The 17,474-nt window shown below is 47.1% G+C and overlaps 1 protein-coding gene across 2 annotated transcripts in view; it reads left to right on the top strand.

Moving 5' to 3' along the window:
- The window catches only part of PLXNA4 (plexin A4), a 445,892-nt gene that overhangs the window by 90,231 nt on the left and 338,187 nt on the right, over positions 1-17,474 (top strand). The window lies entirely within an intron of this gene.

Raw genomic sequence — 17,474 nt, 5'->3', positions numbered from 1 at the left:
AACAGTTGCTTTTATTCACGGGGATTGAAGCTTCCTTTTGAAACATCAAATCCCAAGCTGGAATTATGGGTGGTGTACACAGGAGAAATCAGCTTTTCTGTCGCTGCTGAATTGTTCAGAACAGGGGGGAAAAAAAAGCTCCCAGGAGCAGTTCAGCTTTTGTGGAGGTTTGATAAAACCATCCCTGCTTCTTGTTGGTTTTTATTTTCTTTTAATGCTGTTTAGCTGCATTTGTAATAAAGGGAAAGGATTTCCACGGGCTGTTGGTGGGTTCTGCTGAGGGTGGCTTTGTGCTCCATGCCATTCCCCCTCTCCTCTGATGTTCCATATGCTTTTCCTTTCTTTTATTTTAATTTTTTTTTCCTCCAAAAACCAAAAACGTGATGATTTTTCATGAGCATGGAAAAGCCAATAACTCAGAAGCACTTCCAAAGCCCCAGATCTTGTTTGAGCCCCTTATTTGCACAAACAAGGGACAGTCAGCAACTGGCCATGGAGGAGAGATTTGATTGATTCCATTGCAGGGAGTTGTGGTGGGTTGGGGGTTTATTTATTTTTTTTTTATTATTTTGGTTTCTTTTTGTTTGTTTTTAAAGTGGAATTACTTCTTCCATTCTCCCAGAACTGTTACATTAAACTCGCCTTCCACAGGTGTAACTGTTTTCCGATTCAGTTGATGATCTCTCATCTTTAAGGGAAATTACTGTCCTCCACCATGGTATAAATTGCATGTCAGAGCCTTTTTAGGCAGTTTCTGGCTGGTTAGTTCAGAGACAGCCCTGCAAAAGGAAGGTAAATTGGGTTTTATTGGGGGACAACTTTCTTTCTTCCCCGAGTTGGCCGTGGTGTATCATAATGTAATTTCCTCTGCAGAGTCGAGTTTACCTGGTTTGACAGGCCCAGACAAATGTAATATCCCACCAGGATCCAAGGCAGCTTTCCTGTGTTATTCACTCTTATTTACTTATTTATTCTATTTTGAAGTGAAGGTGGCTCTAACTTAATACAAAACCCACACTGAGCTCCCTGTGCTGTGTGATTGTGGAGGATTTATTCCTGTTGGGTAGAGAAAGGAGCACCAGCCCATGGCAACATCCAAGACTTTCATGTGTTGCAGTTTGTATATTCAGAAATTATTCCCTCCTTTCACTCTTTTCAGTAATTTTTCCTTTGTGTGGGACTGGAATAACCCTGGGAAGAGGGTTTACTCTGGCTCTGACTGTGCTCCCACCTTGCACTTGGAGACAAACCTTGCTCCTGGGAGCAGATGAGATGACATGAGGGTTGTGTGAGGTCCCAGACCTCCACCTGGATAACACAGAGCTGAGATCCCAAGCTGGGACTTTTCCACTGGGAGGTGGGAAGGGCAGAGAATAGAAAGTCACAGAGCTGCACTTGTCCATAGCTTGCCAGTGGAGATTCAGGGCTGGGAGAACAGAAAAGGGACACATGTTTGTCATGAATGATTCATGGATTCAGATAGAAAACATTCCTCTGCCCGTTTTCTCCAGCTAGTTTCCTTCAAGGGGAAAACAGGGCCAGTCCTAAAACTAATCTGCCACATCCTCAGGTATCCTGGTCTCTTTTTGCCCAGACTGGCTCCAGTTTAGGGCATTCATAACCTGGTTTTGTGTCTTATTTTTACATTTCCCAATGCTGACAACACAAGTGTCCATGAAGACTTGAAAAGTCCATCAATTCTGGAGTAGTGCTGAAAAGTGGATATGGGCAGATATCAGGGTTCAGATTTCAACCCCTGGACACAAACCTGAACAAAGCCTGAAAATTAAATATTTTGGGATGATAAGGAGCTTACAGCTTGTAGGTAACTGTATCTTTTAAATAATAATTTATGCCTGTGCTTCCACTGCTGTATTTTTTACCCTTTTTGTTGTTGTTTCTCTCCCTCTCGGCTGCAATATCTTACTGGGGGTGGAATGATACCTGAATTCAAAGGCAAACAGATAACTGGAGATGGAATATTACCCAGCCTTATGTGGCTGAATGAATCCGGGAATTCATCTGTGTGGCTGCAGGACACATAATATTTCCTCTGGGCATCTAAATCTCTACTCACCATCTGACAAAAATCGAGCCAGGACCTTTAGTCTCCACCTTGGAGACCAGAAGGTTTCCAATAAGGCCCAGGGTGTAGGGAAATATGAGGAATGTTGGATCTTCCAGAGCAGGGTGTGGGATCTATGTGACAACACATCGGACAAGCTGTGATGATTTTGGGGTTTTATGTGTGCCATTGGCAGCAAATTGTTCTGAAACCTTGGTCAAGTCCCTTGATTTGATGTTTGGGTTCATCTTTTTAGGAAATGAGGCAGTTCTGTAACATGCATGTCACAAAGAGGGAATGTTGAGCTCTTCAGGGTGGAATAAGAAGTCTATACTGAAGGCATGGCTTTTTAACACTGACTAACAATATTTTGGGGATTTTTTGCTTGTTTTGGACTGGATTTTTTTTTTTTTTCTCTTATGAATGTTCTAGTCTAACCTTGCAGATGCAATCTAACCCAGTAACCTAAAACCTTGTACCCGTGCATGTACCCTGTGCAATGCTGGAATCATGATGCATGAACATTAATCCCCAGCTGGTGGGCAGCATGGATTAGCATACTGGGGGACATTTATTCCCTTCTCCTGCTTGCCTTGTGCATGGAACTGTAGAAAAACCCCACACCACTCAGGATTTTGTAACATATTTTCCTCTATTCCCAGAAGTTCCTGCTTAGATGGAGGTTTTCTCAGTCAGACACCACTTCCAACAGTGTGCAGTGCCTGGCACAACAGGACCCTGCTCTTGGTTGTGACCTCTAAATGTTGCCATAATAATAATAATAGTATGTGGCTTTTGGCACGTCCCCTATTAATCACAGCAGCTGTCAGGCAAAGCATTAGATGGGAATAGCTCCCTGCAAGAAAAAACAAATACAACAACACCCTGTGGCTTGTGGAGCATGAATCCACACTCTGGAGGGTGCCAGAGAAGGAAGGGCGGGCTAAGCTGTGACATTTCACTCAAATTTGTTAACCTTGGCTGGTGTTCAGATGCTCAGCCGAGGAGGCTGCGAGGGGGTCTCTGGAGACATCAAGCTTTGTTAAATATTTACAGTGAGCAGAAGCTGAAGTGAAGGTGCACAGAGGCACCAGGGACACAGCTTGCCATGGGGAAGAGGAATTCCTGGGGAGAGGCTGGGATGGCTTTATGTGCTGCTACCGTGTTTGATGCCTGCAGTGGATTTTTCTTCCCCAAATCTGCCTTTGGAAGCTGTGCTTTGGAAGCCTTTGGACCTTGAGCATTCTGGATGCCCTGAGGCAGGAGCTTCATGGTTTGACAGCAAAGAATTTGCCCATCATTTTAGGGCAAATCAGGTCTACTGGGTGATCCCTGTTGGAAAAAGCAGAGAGCTCTGTCAGGTATTTCATCCCAAACCCACGAAATTCAGGCTGTGGTTGGTCCAACGTGACAGACCACTTGTTCACGTGCTCTGTCATAGACTCTTGTGTTCCAAATTCACTCTCCAGAGACAGTCCCTGAAAATTGCTCCGTGTTTATGCTTGAAAAAATTCCCGGGTGCTAAACTGGTCCATCTGCAGAAAGCAAACTGGCCCATTAGAACATCTGCAGAGAGCAAACCCAAACAAAATGAGATTACTGTCAATTTGTGTTTATTTGAATTACTGGATAAGTCCTAGTCATGGATCAGGGCTAAACATGTACAAATAATTGATTTTAGGTTCAGTGGCTCAAAGCAAAAACACATGGAAAATGTTTTGGTTGACCTAAAACATTTTTTTTCTCCAGTTTTCTGTTAAAATAAAGGCATTTAAGGAAGCAGCAAGAGAATGCACAGCTTTAACACAGGGCCCTCTTCAATATCTGAAGCTCAATGAAATATTTTCTTCCTCCCTTTGATATTTCCTAATTTTCGTCATTTAAAAAATCGATTGAAAATGCCTTCTGCAATAAAACATCAACAACTTTAAGACTGAAATTTTAGAAAGAAACTTCTCAAACTTATCAAAAATGTTGAGAAGTATTTTGCTGTGGGTAATGCTTGCCTTGTGTTGATTGATGACAAGTCAACATCTCTGTCCAATTTTAATCCAGACCCCAAAGTGACAGATGCTGTATAAAGAGTGAGCATGCAGATTTTTTAACAGAGATTTGTGTCACTTTCTGCTTGAGGAATTTTTTGCAGAGCTGCTCCAGATCCGAGGCCAAGGGCACTGGGGAATTTTGATCACTTGGGTTTGTACTGTTTAAACTTGCCCTGAGAAACCCTGGGGGAATGGAGGTGAACTTGAGCTGGAAGGTGATTTTAAGCCATCTAAACCAGATCTATTGTTCTGGAGTTGAACCAGAGCTGAATTTCCACTTTTTCTTCTTGGACTCCTGGGAAATAACATCATCACAAACCACCACATGAAAGCCACCGTGAGGTATCACCGTGTGATTCGGCACCTTGCAGGCTCCAGGTAGGAAAGAGCAAGCTGGGCTTGAATTAGGCCAGTGGAAATAACCAAAAAACAAGATCTCCAGTGTCCACTGGTGAAGATTGAACTGTTCACCTCCTCCATGACACACTCACCATGTGGCACCACCACAGCAGCTTCCTCCGGACCTTTCCCACCCCTCCTTCCTCCACTGTGTGTGTTGAGCCTGAAGGCACCTCATGGCTTTTGGGGCAGCTTTGCAAGCCACCACAGCCTAAACTTGCTGACAGCAGGTCGAAGAGGCTGTGAAGCTGCTTGGATGGAGAGTTTCCACAAGGAGAAATGAGATTAAGGATGGTTGCACCCACAGCACTTCCCTGCACCCCATCCGTGGCACGGGGTAGGGATTACATGCAGCTACTGAAACCCCGCGGAAAAAAATAATCACCATCATTTCCCAAAGGTGTTCCCTGCCCCTGGGAGCGCGTGGCCCCACCCATCCCAGTGCAGATCCATGGGAGGGAAGTGCAGACCCCAGCAGAGTTTATTGGTAAAGCTACCACTGATTAAAACAGGCTTGAGCTGCTGGAGGAACAAGAGGTTGCCATGGAAACAGTCTCTTGATGTGTCCAGGTTTTGAAACCATTTTTCCCTCCTCTCCCGCCCTCAAAGCTTCTTTTTCTGCTGTTGTTTTGTTGGAGATTTGCTCTCCTGGGGTGAGGTGGTGCAGATGGGCTCTTGGGACCAGGAAGGCACAGAGAGAAGCTGCTCATCCCAGAGAGGGTTAGACTGGGAGACCCTCTCAGGTGGACCAAAGCTTGTAGGGAACCTGGCAAAATGGGATCTGATGGACCCTGGATGGTCACAATGTTGGCAGGGTGCTGGTCACCAGAGGGACTGATGGAAAATACCCCAACCAAACCCTTCCCCCAAAGCCATCCCTCTGGGATGCTCTTGGCATCTTAGCTCTTCACCAGGGGAGTCCTTCCCTGGGGTGTTCATCTAAGCTAATGACACCTCTCCATCACCTCACTGCTCTTGAGAATGGTGGCAATGATGGGAAGGTATCTTGTGAACAATGAGAAATCAAGCCAGTGCCATAAGGAGCACTTCTGAGACAAAAGAGAAGTCCCTCCTCCTCCCCCACCCTTCCCTGGGCTCCCCACCTTGGGAGAGGAGCTTTCATTTGAGGAGAATTTTCCTTAGCTTGTGTTTCAGACAATGAATTTTTATTTTTACCAACCTTCTGCTTTGTTTGGGTTTGTGTTCTCTTTTAAATCACAGAAGCATATTCATAAACACTGGCTCCTCCCTGTGTGTTTTTCTTTTGTCCCCTCCCTGGGATTTCCCCTGGCTCTTTCCAAGCCTATCCCAAGTACTTCAAATTCTGTGTGTGAAACCCCTCCCTGCAAGAGCTTGAGAGTGTTATTGCAGCCAGAGTGGGCCTGGGCAACCCTAAATATGGGGTGACCAGTCAATCCTCTTCTAAAGATCTTCCTTCTCACTCTCTGCAATTCCCTGACAGGAGATTGGAGCCAGGCAGGCTCTGCTCCCAGGGAACAAGAGACAGGGCAAGAGGAACTGGCCTCAGGTTGTGCCAGGGGAGGTTTAGGTTGAATATTGAGAAAAATGTCTTTACTGAAAGGGTGGTCAGACATTGGAAGGGGCTGCCCAGTGCAGGGGCAAAGTCCCCATCCCTGGAGGGATTTAAAAGCCCTGTGGATGTGGCACTTGGGGATGTGGGTTAGTGGTGGATTTGGCAGTGCTGCAAGAACAGTTGGACTCAATGACTTTAGAAGTCATTTCCAAACTAAATGATACCATGATTCTATGAAATCTGAGTAACCTTCCACAGACTTGCTAAAATGTATGGAAACACAATTTTACCCAGCATCTTGTGTCCCAGTCCAGACTTCCCCAGCGGGACTGGTCCCCTCCCAGTTAAGCAAAGTGCAATCCCTGTCTGTTTATGGTTGTATGCTGCATATTTATGGTTGAGAATCATGTCCTCAAGAAACACAGACCCACCTAAGTGAGCTGCCCTGGCCTCCCTTGGGCTTCACAGAATCACAGAATAGTTTGGGCTGGAAGGGACCCTGAAGATCATCTTGTCCCAGCCCCCTGCCATGGGCAGGGACACCTTCCACTAGAACCTTCCACAGGCAATGCTGAGCCATCAGTATGTCCAGATGTGTCTGTCCCTACCTTGGATCTGAACTGCTCTCCAAAAGTGTTTCTCCATCTCATGCATCTGCCTGATGCAGCAGGTGACTAGTTTCCTAAAATTATTTCCTGAATTCCTTAAATTTACATGATAAGAATCCAGGTCTGAATACTCACTGTGATGGTGAATCTCAGACGAGTTAATTTGGAAATATCTGTGTCGCTCAGCTGTGTAAATCCCCGAGCTTGGGTTGCACTCCCTGATTTATTTTAAATGATAGAAAATGGGGATTTTTGTACAAAGATCTCTTAATGCTCCACCTGCACAGCAAGACCTGGTAAGTGGGGAACACAGAAGGCCACCTGCCAAACTGGAGAAGGAACCTCCAAGAAGCCCCTTCTCCAGCCTTTTTTCTCCAAGCTTCTATGAAAGCCTGTACATCCACATGTTGTGTGTTATTTCCCTGATTTTCAAATTTCAAGCTCTCCTGCAAAGCTTGGACAGTTTCTTTCTTTCATGGCATCTTAAAAGGGACCAGAGAAGCCCTAGAGTCCTTCTGCAGGAACGTCTCAATCAAAGGTGTCATGAAAGGGGTTTAATTTCAAAAGCTCAGAATTACACCTCGATCAGGAAGGACGTGGCAATGGTGGATTTGCTGAGCTCAGGAGGTTAAAGAATGAAGGGGAATTCACAGTTAACATCTGTGACACACTGAGTCAGGATGAGAGAGCATCCGTAGTCAGAGCAAGAATCAAAGGCATTTCCCAGATCCCCTGCTTTTGGGAGGCTTTTAATTACTCTGATGTTTGTTAAGAGTCGCTTACGGCCAAATGAGTGGATTCTTAAATTCGAAGATGCTTCTTTGCTCCCAGAAATAACGGCTGAGCAGCAAATCAACCCTGGCATGGATGGCAAGGAGGATGCAGTGAGCTCAGAGCTGCTCTGAAGCCAGATCAAATATCAGTTCACATAGCAGTCCCTGCCTCCATCCCCACAAGGATGATGACAGGAGAATTGCTTTGAAATCCTCTGAAGAAAAGCATTCAAGACAGTGCTCTCCTGGGAAAATGTCTCCTTTCCTGGCATTATATTCTCTGGTAGCTCCAGTGTAAGAGCTACCAGGTGGCAGGTGGTGAACCTGTTGTAGGGAGGGGGATGAGGCAATTGGATAGGTGAAATTAGGCAGGTGTTTAGCAAGGCAACAGCAGCCACTCGGTGCTGGCTTTCCTGGCTTCACCTCCCAGCCACCTGGAGAAACCTGGACTCCGGTGTCACAGCAGGTAATTTGGGAAAAATACTGAAATAATGGGTGGCCTGGGCCACACAGGTGAAATGTCAAGCAGGACTTGGATGGCAGGGGTAGAGGACAGCTCTGAGTTAGGTTCACAACCAGATTTTGGCTCCTTTCAGCAAGGAGATCTCCTTAGAGGGACGGGGTTTGGGAGGGGAGTGCTCGCAGGGATGGGGGTTTGGTAGGGTGCCCCTACTGTGGGCACAGCTTTGTTCCAGCACGTGGAGCTGCTCTCAGTGTCTTGTTTGCAGTTCATGATCTTCCTGCTGGCACATCAGAGCCTCCCTTAGCTGGGGACTATTGCATAAGAGCCACTGGGGACCTCGAGAGCAGATTAATTCCTTGAGCATCTTCCTTCTCGCCGATGGTGAAGTCTGTTGCTCAGACGAGATCCAGGGAGACAGCTGGGCAGGGCTGAGGCTGAAGCCTCCCCCAGACAGATAAGGCACGGGAGAAAGAAAGATTTTCCTCTCTCCCAACTGTCTTTTTGGGTGAAACCCTTTTCTGTGTCCAACTGCAGAGGGGACCTGTCTTCCCAGTGATGATGATGATGGCAAGACAGTCAAGTTAAGGCAAAGACAGAGTGTGATTAAGTCCCTCTCTCCTTCCCTCAGGCAGAGCTCAGCCTGGGAAAATGCTTTGGATGCGGTGGCCTGTAATTATGTAATTCTTCCTCGTTATCTTTTCTAATTGTTCTCAGTGCTGTTTCCTAAACTGATTGGAAACAATGGCAGATGGGGGTGAAGTGGGAGGCAGACGTGAGCATGGCAGGCTGCCAGCATAGTACAAATCTCCAGAAAGAGAAAGAGAAAAAGCAAGGATAATGAGAAAAAAAAAAAAAAAAAAAAAAAAGAATAAATCCACGGTGGAGACTTGGATGCCAGGACCTGAACCGAGGGGCCACCTGAACTGCTGCCAGGCTGGGAGGTGCTGGCAGGGGATGTCTCATTCAGGCTCATGAATATGCGATTATCTGGGTTACACTGAAGAAACGTGAAGCCTTCCCCTATCCCTGCACACCTCTCCTTCCTGGGAGCTTTGCTGTTTTCCTCCTTCCCAGCACTCCAATGACGCAGGTTGAACCCTCATGGGGGTGGGAGGGGGGGGACTTTGCCCATCGCCGGGAGACTCTGCGGGCTTCTCCCTCCGGCACTGAGTTGTTTGTTTGCTCCTGTGCGTGTGAGAAATAAAAGGAAAAAAGGAGGGAATTTTGGCTTGGTGCATCTGGGGGCGAGCGCAGGGCAGAAGGAGGGGCCTGGGGGAGGGAGGGATTGCAAAGAGATTTCTTCATATTTGGCAGCTGGTTTCAGGGGAGCCGTGGGGTGCAGCTCCAGAGAAACAAGTTGTTGTTATGTTGGCTCTCATTTTCTGTGCTGTTCATCCCTCACCACACTCTCCACGTGTCGGTGAGGGTTTTTTGCAGTGATGTACATCACAGAGGTGTTTGGGGATCCAGCAGAGACCTGGTCTAATATCCCTCTGTTCTTTCACTGACAGTCCTCTTTTGCAGCACAGTGGGAAGCGAGGATGTAGGACTGCTGCTATTAGTTTTGTCTAGAGAAGGCCAAAACAAGCCCTGATCTTCCAGGTGTAACCTCTGAGCATCAGTTTCTCATGGCAGGGGGAGAGAGCAGATTCCTGTGGGGTGACAGGGCATCTCACAGAGCAACATCACCACCCCTGTGATGTGCAGGGCTCACTTATGGGATGAGGTGGGATCTTTTCTACAGAAAGCAGACACTGTCCACCCATATGGGATCAGCTGCAGGCACTGGAGGAGGCTTTGTGTCACCTCTGGATGCTGGTGCTGACTTGCCTTCCTCATCCCTATCTCTGGGTGCTCAGTCTCTGCCCCCGTGTCCTGGCAGTGCTGTCAGCTGGGAGCTTGAGGAGCTGCTGACCGAGCAGGGGCAGTCAAGAGAGGGAAAAAGGAATTTATCAGAGCTGTCCTCTCCTCCTACAAACCCAGAGCTGTTCTGTTTTACCACCCCCTCTGACTTCTCCACGTGCTGCTGCCAGCTCTGTCCCAGCTGGCCTGGCCTCTCTGGCTTCTGTGCAGGGCTCTGTGGGATGGAGAGGAGAAATGCTGCCTGAGGTTTGCCCTCAGCGTTGGATTGGAGGTTTCCTTACTGCTGCGGGGTCAGGGAGATGGGGCTGTAAGGAGCCAGGAGCTGGAGGCTGCAGGTGGGGTGGTTCACCTCTGGCTTGCACTGGAATTTGAAGATTTTGAGCTGTGGTGATCTCCAGCCACCTCTGGGCAGGGGTGGATAAGAAATAGCCAGAGGGAAGACAACAGCCCGAAGGAGCAGCTGGAGAGATAAAAGACAGAAGGGAGTAGGGAATGGTGTGATGGGTGGTTTGGATAGGCCCTGGCACAGTCCTCTCTGGCCTTATCTCCTGTAATCTCTGCAGCTCTGCTGGTACCAGGGGTGAGGGAATGGCAAATGCCTGGTCCTGTGGGTGTGGGCGAGGGATTTGCTTTTGCATGAACGTGAGGGCAACTCAGTTTTGCCCAAGGCTGAAGAAGTTCCCATTGCTGTCTCCTGAGTGTATCCTGGACTTGTTCGGTGCTGACAGACACACAACTGGATGGTTGGCAGATATTTTCCCTAGCAGTGGTTCTTGTTGTTGGCTGCATAAATACATCAACTTCTTCCTTTTGCTCAGTTGACTTTTTGCCTCAGAAGTTCCCATGATGATACAGCACAGTGAAAAAACAGTTCCTTCTGTCAGCTTCATATTTCCCCCATTTTAAATTCCATTTTTCTTGCGGAATTGTCCTTTTTCTTGTGTTATGAGGCAGAAAGAACAAAAGATCCCTCTATCATTTTCTAATATACCTTTATCATCCCTTCACATTCATCTCCTCTCTGAAATGTACAGTCTGAGAGCTCTCACCAATCCCTCTTCACGAGTAAATGTTTGCCATGACCTTGATCAGTCTTGCCACAGCTCTCTGGAGTATATTTAGGGCAGGCTATTGGTTTTTTGGGATGGGTGGCAATTCTACCCATCTCAAAATGCACAGTGACATGTCCATGGTGCTGCAGACAGAAAGTCCCATCTCAGACAAACAGGGGAGACCACCCAACACTGGACTGCACAAGAGCATCCTCAAAGGAGTCTTTGGTGGATGTTCTACTAGAAAATCTGATGTTATGAGGGCTTTTTTTCCCCACTAAGCCAAGACCTCAACAGCACCTGGCACTGGGGAGCAGAGGCTGCTGTCAGGATGAGGATATTGGAATAAAACTCACTCTAATGGGGAGGAAATCTCAGTTCCTTCCCAGCTGCAAACACTGTCTCCAGGCACACGGACTTCAGGAAGAGGCAAATTATTTCCCCCTCCAATTCCAGGATTGATTGATTTATTTATTCGTGTGTGTGTGTGTGTGTGTGTGTGTGTGAGGTGTGTATTTACTTTGCTTTCACTACACATTTGCATGACTTTCTTCTGCAGAGCACAATCCCAGGACTGGCTGTTGGGAAATACAATCAGAGCAACTCATGTTATTTAAGTGTGTTTCACGCAGTTGTTTTTCATCTGTTATTAGTGCTCTTTATTTTTTTTTCTCCTTTCCCTTTCTCCTCCTTTCTTTCTCAGACTAGAACAAATACAGTGAGACTGGCAGAAAATTGGCAAGCTTCAACGCTCCAGAGGCAGTGATTTTTTTTTTCTAAGTAGCTTAATGGAGTCTATATTTTTTTTTATTGTTTTCTTAGCCTGCAGGTTGTTCGAGTGTTTAAAACAAGAGAGAGAGAGAGAATTCAACAAGCCCTCTCCCTTTCCCCTCTTACCAGCTTATTTCAGGAAGTCCATGGACCTACAAGAACCCTTCAGAGTCACCCATATTTCAGAAGGGTGTTGAATTGGCCACGGACATTAATGAATGAGGGTTGAATTATCCTCCAGGCTCAGTCTCAGATAAAAATATTTATACAGAAACTTGTTTACCTGCGTCAGCACTCATATTTGGGCACCCTTGCACTACTCCTGCAGTCCTTTCATCCTTCTCCCTGTTTTTTGCCTGGGATATTCTGTGTCTTCCAGTTAAAGCTCTTCCAGGTCCTTCATCCCCTGGGTCTTTGCAGACCTTGTTTCCTTCCAGTAGCAGCAAAGCTGATTTCTCCTCCTGGCCTCAAGTCGTGCCAGAAGAGGTTGGATGTTGGGGAAAAAATTCCTCACCAAAAGTGCTGTCCAACCCTGGCTCAGCTGCCCAGGGCAGTGGTGGAGTCCCCATTCCTGGAGGGATTTAAAAGCTGTGTGTAGATGTGGCACCTGGGGACGTGGGTTAGTGGTGGCCTTGGCAGTGCTGGGAGAACAATTAGACTTGATGATCTTGGAGGTTTTTGCAAACTAAATAATTCTGTGATTCATCTTGTCTGGATTCACTGTCTGTGAGGGAGTGCTCAGGTGACAAAGTGGTCTCTGTCCTGGACTCACAGTCCCTCATGTCATGGTCTCCTCAGGTTTCCCGAGCTGGGGCATCAAATGGAACTCATGGGTGCTACAGGAAGGTGTTAATGAGGTGATACTTGTGCCTTCTCTGCTTCAGTGCAGCAAAAGGAGGCTGTGGAGGACACAGGGGGAATCAGTCCTTGGTTGTGAGAAAGATCAGTGTCTTGACTTCTGCTCATAAAAAAAACAAAACAGAGTAATTTTCTTCAGAGCTGGGAAATCCCAGCTCCTCTCTTCCAGCCAATTCCTCAGTAGGACCTTGCTTTTCTTCTGTTTACCTGGATTCCCCAGCTGTCTGTGGATTTGCAACTCATTTTACACAGTACAAATCCTAAGTTTTCTTTCTTTTCAGGGGCAATGTTTTTATTTGCTTGCTTGCTTTAATGCCTTTCTCTTTGGGGAGCCTGAGTCAACACGCTATTTTTTTGTGATGAATAAGCTTTGCTGGCTCAGTTTGTCCTTGTGAAAGGTTCTAACAACCTGCCAAACACTCTCTTCTCTGCTTCTGTGACTCCAGTCTCACTGCTAGTGGTCCTACAACCCTTATAGGTTGCTCTCAACTCCATCCTGCAAATCCATGTGGGGATTCCTTAGCCAGGAGTGACTCCCATTTTCTACATCTCTCCTACCATGACATTGAATCTGCTGGAAAATAGGCTTCAACTTTTAAAATGAGCATTCAGAGCTGTCTGTAGGTATAAGCTAATGAGGCAATACATTCTCCAGGGGTTGTCATTTAGTCCTACTCCTCACTGGGGCTCCTGCTGATCCAAAATTCAAAGCAGAGGATGAAGCTTTTCTGGTATGAGCTTCCCCATGCTCAGCTTGGGGCCTTAAGCACCAAGGTATGGACTTTTATAAACAACACAGAGCTCAGAGGGAAATCCTTCATGTGATGAAGATATATTGAATGACTAATTTGATTTAAAATGAGGGCTCAGAACCATCTTTCAAGAGGCTCTGTGCCAATATTTCCAAGAAGCCTGAATTTTTCTGTCTTTAACTAGTCTGCACAGGTCAATACTGCCACGAGCACTACATGAGAGGGGCTGAGATGTATCCCTGCTGTCAGATGTTAAGCACTAACACAAAATGATGGATTATTCAAGGCTTTTGTCAAGCTCTCTGTGGCTAAGCAATGCCTACCAGAGCTGTGGTGCAGGGTATCCATATTTTTGGATCTTCCTGGGACAACATTGACCCCTGAATCAAACTGCTGGGTTGAGCATCTCCTGAAACAGCTCAAATAGGCTGAGCTGGTAGTCACATCTCCAGCAGTGCCAGTGAAAGTGGTGCCAAATCCATCACAATGCCTGTTCTTCCATCTTCTCTTCCAGACCCACGTTAAACTCTGACACAACCCTTATAACCTTCATCACTTTGCCATTTAAAATCACCTCTTTTGGGTGCAACTCATCGGGAAACCCACTCACCTCTGACCCCACAGAAACCATTTGCAAGGCAGAAAAGGTGCAGCGAAAATCCCAACATGAGGTTAATTCCTGGAGTTTATTTTCCAAGTTTGAAAGTGACAACTTGTTGGCCTTGAAGATTTTTCGCCAGCGCCGGAATAATCCGGAGGGAGAGATTTTCTTCTTCTTTCTCAGACCATGGGATAATTAGCAGATTTTAATGACTGCTCGAGAAAGCTGTCTAATGAGCTATTAAAAACACCCCTCACCCTCTCCCCTTACCAAGTGCCTAAATGAAAACCACAAAGTAGTTGGTCATCTCTCCGACCAGATGCGTCTTAGAGATATTTTTCTTTTCAGGCTAATTGTGACTGTTTGGTATTTGCTGGGGAAAACTGGGAAAGCAGTAGGATTAAAAATGGTCTGTTCTGCTTCTACATAAGTGTTAAGTACATCCGCAGCCTGTCGCATGGATCACAGAATCATGGAAATGTTTAGGCTGGCAAAGACCCTGAAGGTCGTGGAGTCCAACCATTCAGCTGACACGACGAGTAACTCGCTCGTGAGCAATCCATGGCTTTCTGCTGGCCAGTGTCACAGCAACCACCTTGGCTGAAGTCCCAAGGTGCCCTGTGAGCCAAATCCCTGCTACGTGGACATTGGTATCACGTGGTTGCACCAGAGCCAAGAGTGTTTCCTGCCATGGCCGCTGGTTTTTAGAGCCATTTCCACACTTGGTTTAGTGACGGCTGTTCTGCCTGACCCATCTGGCCTTGGGGGGTTCTTTAGATATTAGGAAGAAATTCTTGGCTGTGAGGGTGGTGAGGCACTGCAACAGGTTGTCCTGTGGATGCCCCTTCCCTGGAAGTGTTCAAGACCGGGTTGGATGGGCCTTGAAGCAACCTGGGAGAGTGGAAGGTGTCGCTCCCCGTGACAGGGGATTTGGAACGGGATGATCTTTAAGATCCCTCCCAACCCAAACCATCCTGTGATTTTTTCTGTGCATGTTCAGTTTTAAGGTGAAGGGAGGACACAGCTAACATGGTCTGTGTTTCCCACGTGTCTGTCCCGCGTGACTGTGGGACAAGTCAGGAAATCGCCCTCGGTGCCTCCCGTCTGTGCTCCCGGAGACAGTGACAACTGCCTCTGCACACCCCAGCGGAGGTGGACAGCTTTTCAGAGCAAAATAGCTCCCCTCCCTCTGGCTGTGAACTCTGGTGCTTTTTACTTCAGCTCCTGGCATGTTCTCCCTTCATTAGTGCTCCTTGCCTCTTCCAGGGGCTGCTGATTGCTCTTGCCTCCCTCCCTTTCCCATCTCTTTCTGGGGATGTGAAGCAGTTTCAGAGGGACAGAATGTTAGCGTGAGAAGACTGAGGCCACTTTTGCTTTGTAAGGTGACATCCTCTCCTGTCACTTGTCATTCCCTTAAAGAGCATTGACGTTCTGCAACCCATGGAGCTGGGGTGGATGCTCCTGCTCAGGGGCTGTTTGCTCTCCCCATCTGCTCACACCACAGATCCTGCCCTGGCACTCTGGAGAAAGAGCCTCTTTGCTGCTTTTTTGGGGGAGATGCTGACCTGCTCCACCTCTTACATAAGGATGAAGGACTTCACTGTGACACAAATCAAAGTGTGGGCTTAACATGGGGCATGAACAAAGGGCTTGACAAACAACAGGCTTTGTGCATGGCCATCTCCTCCTCCAGCTCTGGCATCAGCTGCAGAGAGGCTGCACAGTGTCCCATTCCTTCCTTTGCTGTTTTGGAGCATGAGCTGGGGTCTCAACTGCACTATACTGTCACTCCAGTGACTTTTCATGGAGTAGTTTAAGTGTAGCTTCTCCTGAAGTCCCACCCAGCACACAAGAACCACGGAGAAGTTAAGATCGTCTGTGAGGCTGATTTCCTTTTCCCACCCATCATCTGCAGCTCCCTGATCTCACAGTCTGTTGTTATGGAAATAATACAATTACAGTCATTGTGAATAACGAGGAAACACAATCTGCCAGAGGGAAGGAAAGGAGACCTGTTTTCCGAGGTTTTCTTAAGTATTTGGTGAAATGACAGAGGGGGAGAAGGAGGCAGACAAGTGCCACAGGGCAGGACTGTGTAGGTTTCGTGCTCTATCCCTTTTTTCCCAAAACACATCATTTTTTGCTCTTCAGTAGATAATGGTCAAACCTTGGTCAGTGTATTTATTGACCACTTGGCTAATTAATACTTCTTAACCAAGCCAGCAGAGGTGGACAGCTTTTCACAACAAAACAGGTCCCCACACCCCACAGCCTACACCTGTGGGCTCTGATGCTTTTCCAGTTTGGCTCTTGGGAGGTTTTTTTTCTTCATTAGTGCTCCCTCGATCTTCAGGGGGCTGCTGGTGCCTCCTGCCAGCACCCTTCCCTTCTACACCACTGCTTCCAACAGCTGCTCCATGGACCCCTGCTCCTAGGTTGGCTCATGTCATGCAGTTTGCAGTTGTCTACTCTTGCAAACCTCTGGAATCTCTTTTCTTTCAGACCAGGAGGCCGAGCGTGGTCTGTGATGAGGCTCCTGTGGTGGAGAATTGGGACATTGCATACTAATCTGGGCAGTGGGTCAAAGATCTGGCCAACCAGGTGGATCCATGTGATGTACCCATGGATCCATCTGTGTTTGTATAGGCAGGGCATGGCTGCAACACACCACAAAGATCCAGGGAAGACAGAGGCATGAGAGTCACAGTGTTGAATTTAAGATTTGCATCCTTGCTTTTAGCTGAGTTTCTTGCCTTTGTTTTTTGCCCCCTTTTTTTTTTTTTTAGGACAAGTGTAAAGAACATGAGAGACATGAGATTTGGGGCCACTGACCTTGCCAGTGCCAACACATCAAACATTGAGAGTGATGGTGCCCTTGTAAAGACAGTGTAAAAAGAGACATGTGAAGCAATGAGGGATGAGGCAGAGAATAGGAAATGGAGGCTCTGTTTGAGTGTTGGTTACCAAGTCTGTGGGATTTAGGGGAAAATCTTTGTGTTTTCTGCAACTTGGTCCAAACAGGGAAGATGAAACTTTCATTTTAACCTAAAGACCGGGAGTACTGCTGTCTCTGGAAGCATCTGACTTGGACTTACCACTGATTTCTTTCAGGATGAAAATGTTCTTTCCTTTAGACTATTTGTTGTCAAAGCAAGGCTCGAACGCCTGAGGTTACTCAGGCCTTGGGCAGTGACCCATTCCTGAGGCCATTTTGCAAATGCCTCTGTGCTGTTTGATCCAACAACATTCACTCCTCTCTCCTCCTTCCACTCAAAAGATGCTTCAGGGAGAGAAAGACACGGACAATCAGAGTGAGAGCTCTGGAAGGGTTGTCTCAGTTCCCAGCAGTCACATTGAGCTTGTCAAAGCCAGCCAAGTGGAACTGGTGACACTCACCAGAAGAGCCTGCTCTAAATTAAGCAAAACTGCAGAAACTTTGTAAACAAGTGCTGAGTGCTCCAGACCACGGGAGGGAGAGGTGACAAGTCTGGTTTGTCCCGTGGAGGAAACCAGTGTTGGAGCAGAGCCCTCCAAAATGGCTTTGCTGAGATCTGCTGTCATGTGGCCATCAGTTGATGGCCACCAGAGATGCCACCAGCCTTCCAGTCTGTGGTTTGTCTTGAAAAGTAGGGTGTCTCATCCCTGGAAGTGTTCAAGACCATGTTGGCCTGGCCTTTGAGCAACGTGGTC

The sequence above is a fragment of the Pseudopipra pipra genome, chromosome 5 (genome assembly GCF_036250125.1).
Source record: "Pseudopipra pipra isolate bDixPip1 chromosome 5, bDixPip1.hap1, whole genome shotgun sequence".
In the NCBI taxonomy this organism is placed as follows: Eukaryota; Metazoa; Chordata; class Aves; order Passeriformes; family Pipridae; genus Pseudopipra; species Pseudopipra pipra.
This window is presented reverse-complemented; position numbering and strand designations above follow the sequence as displayed.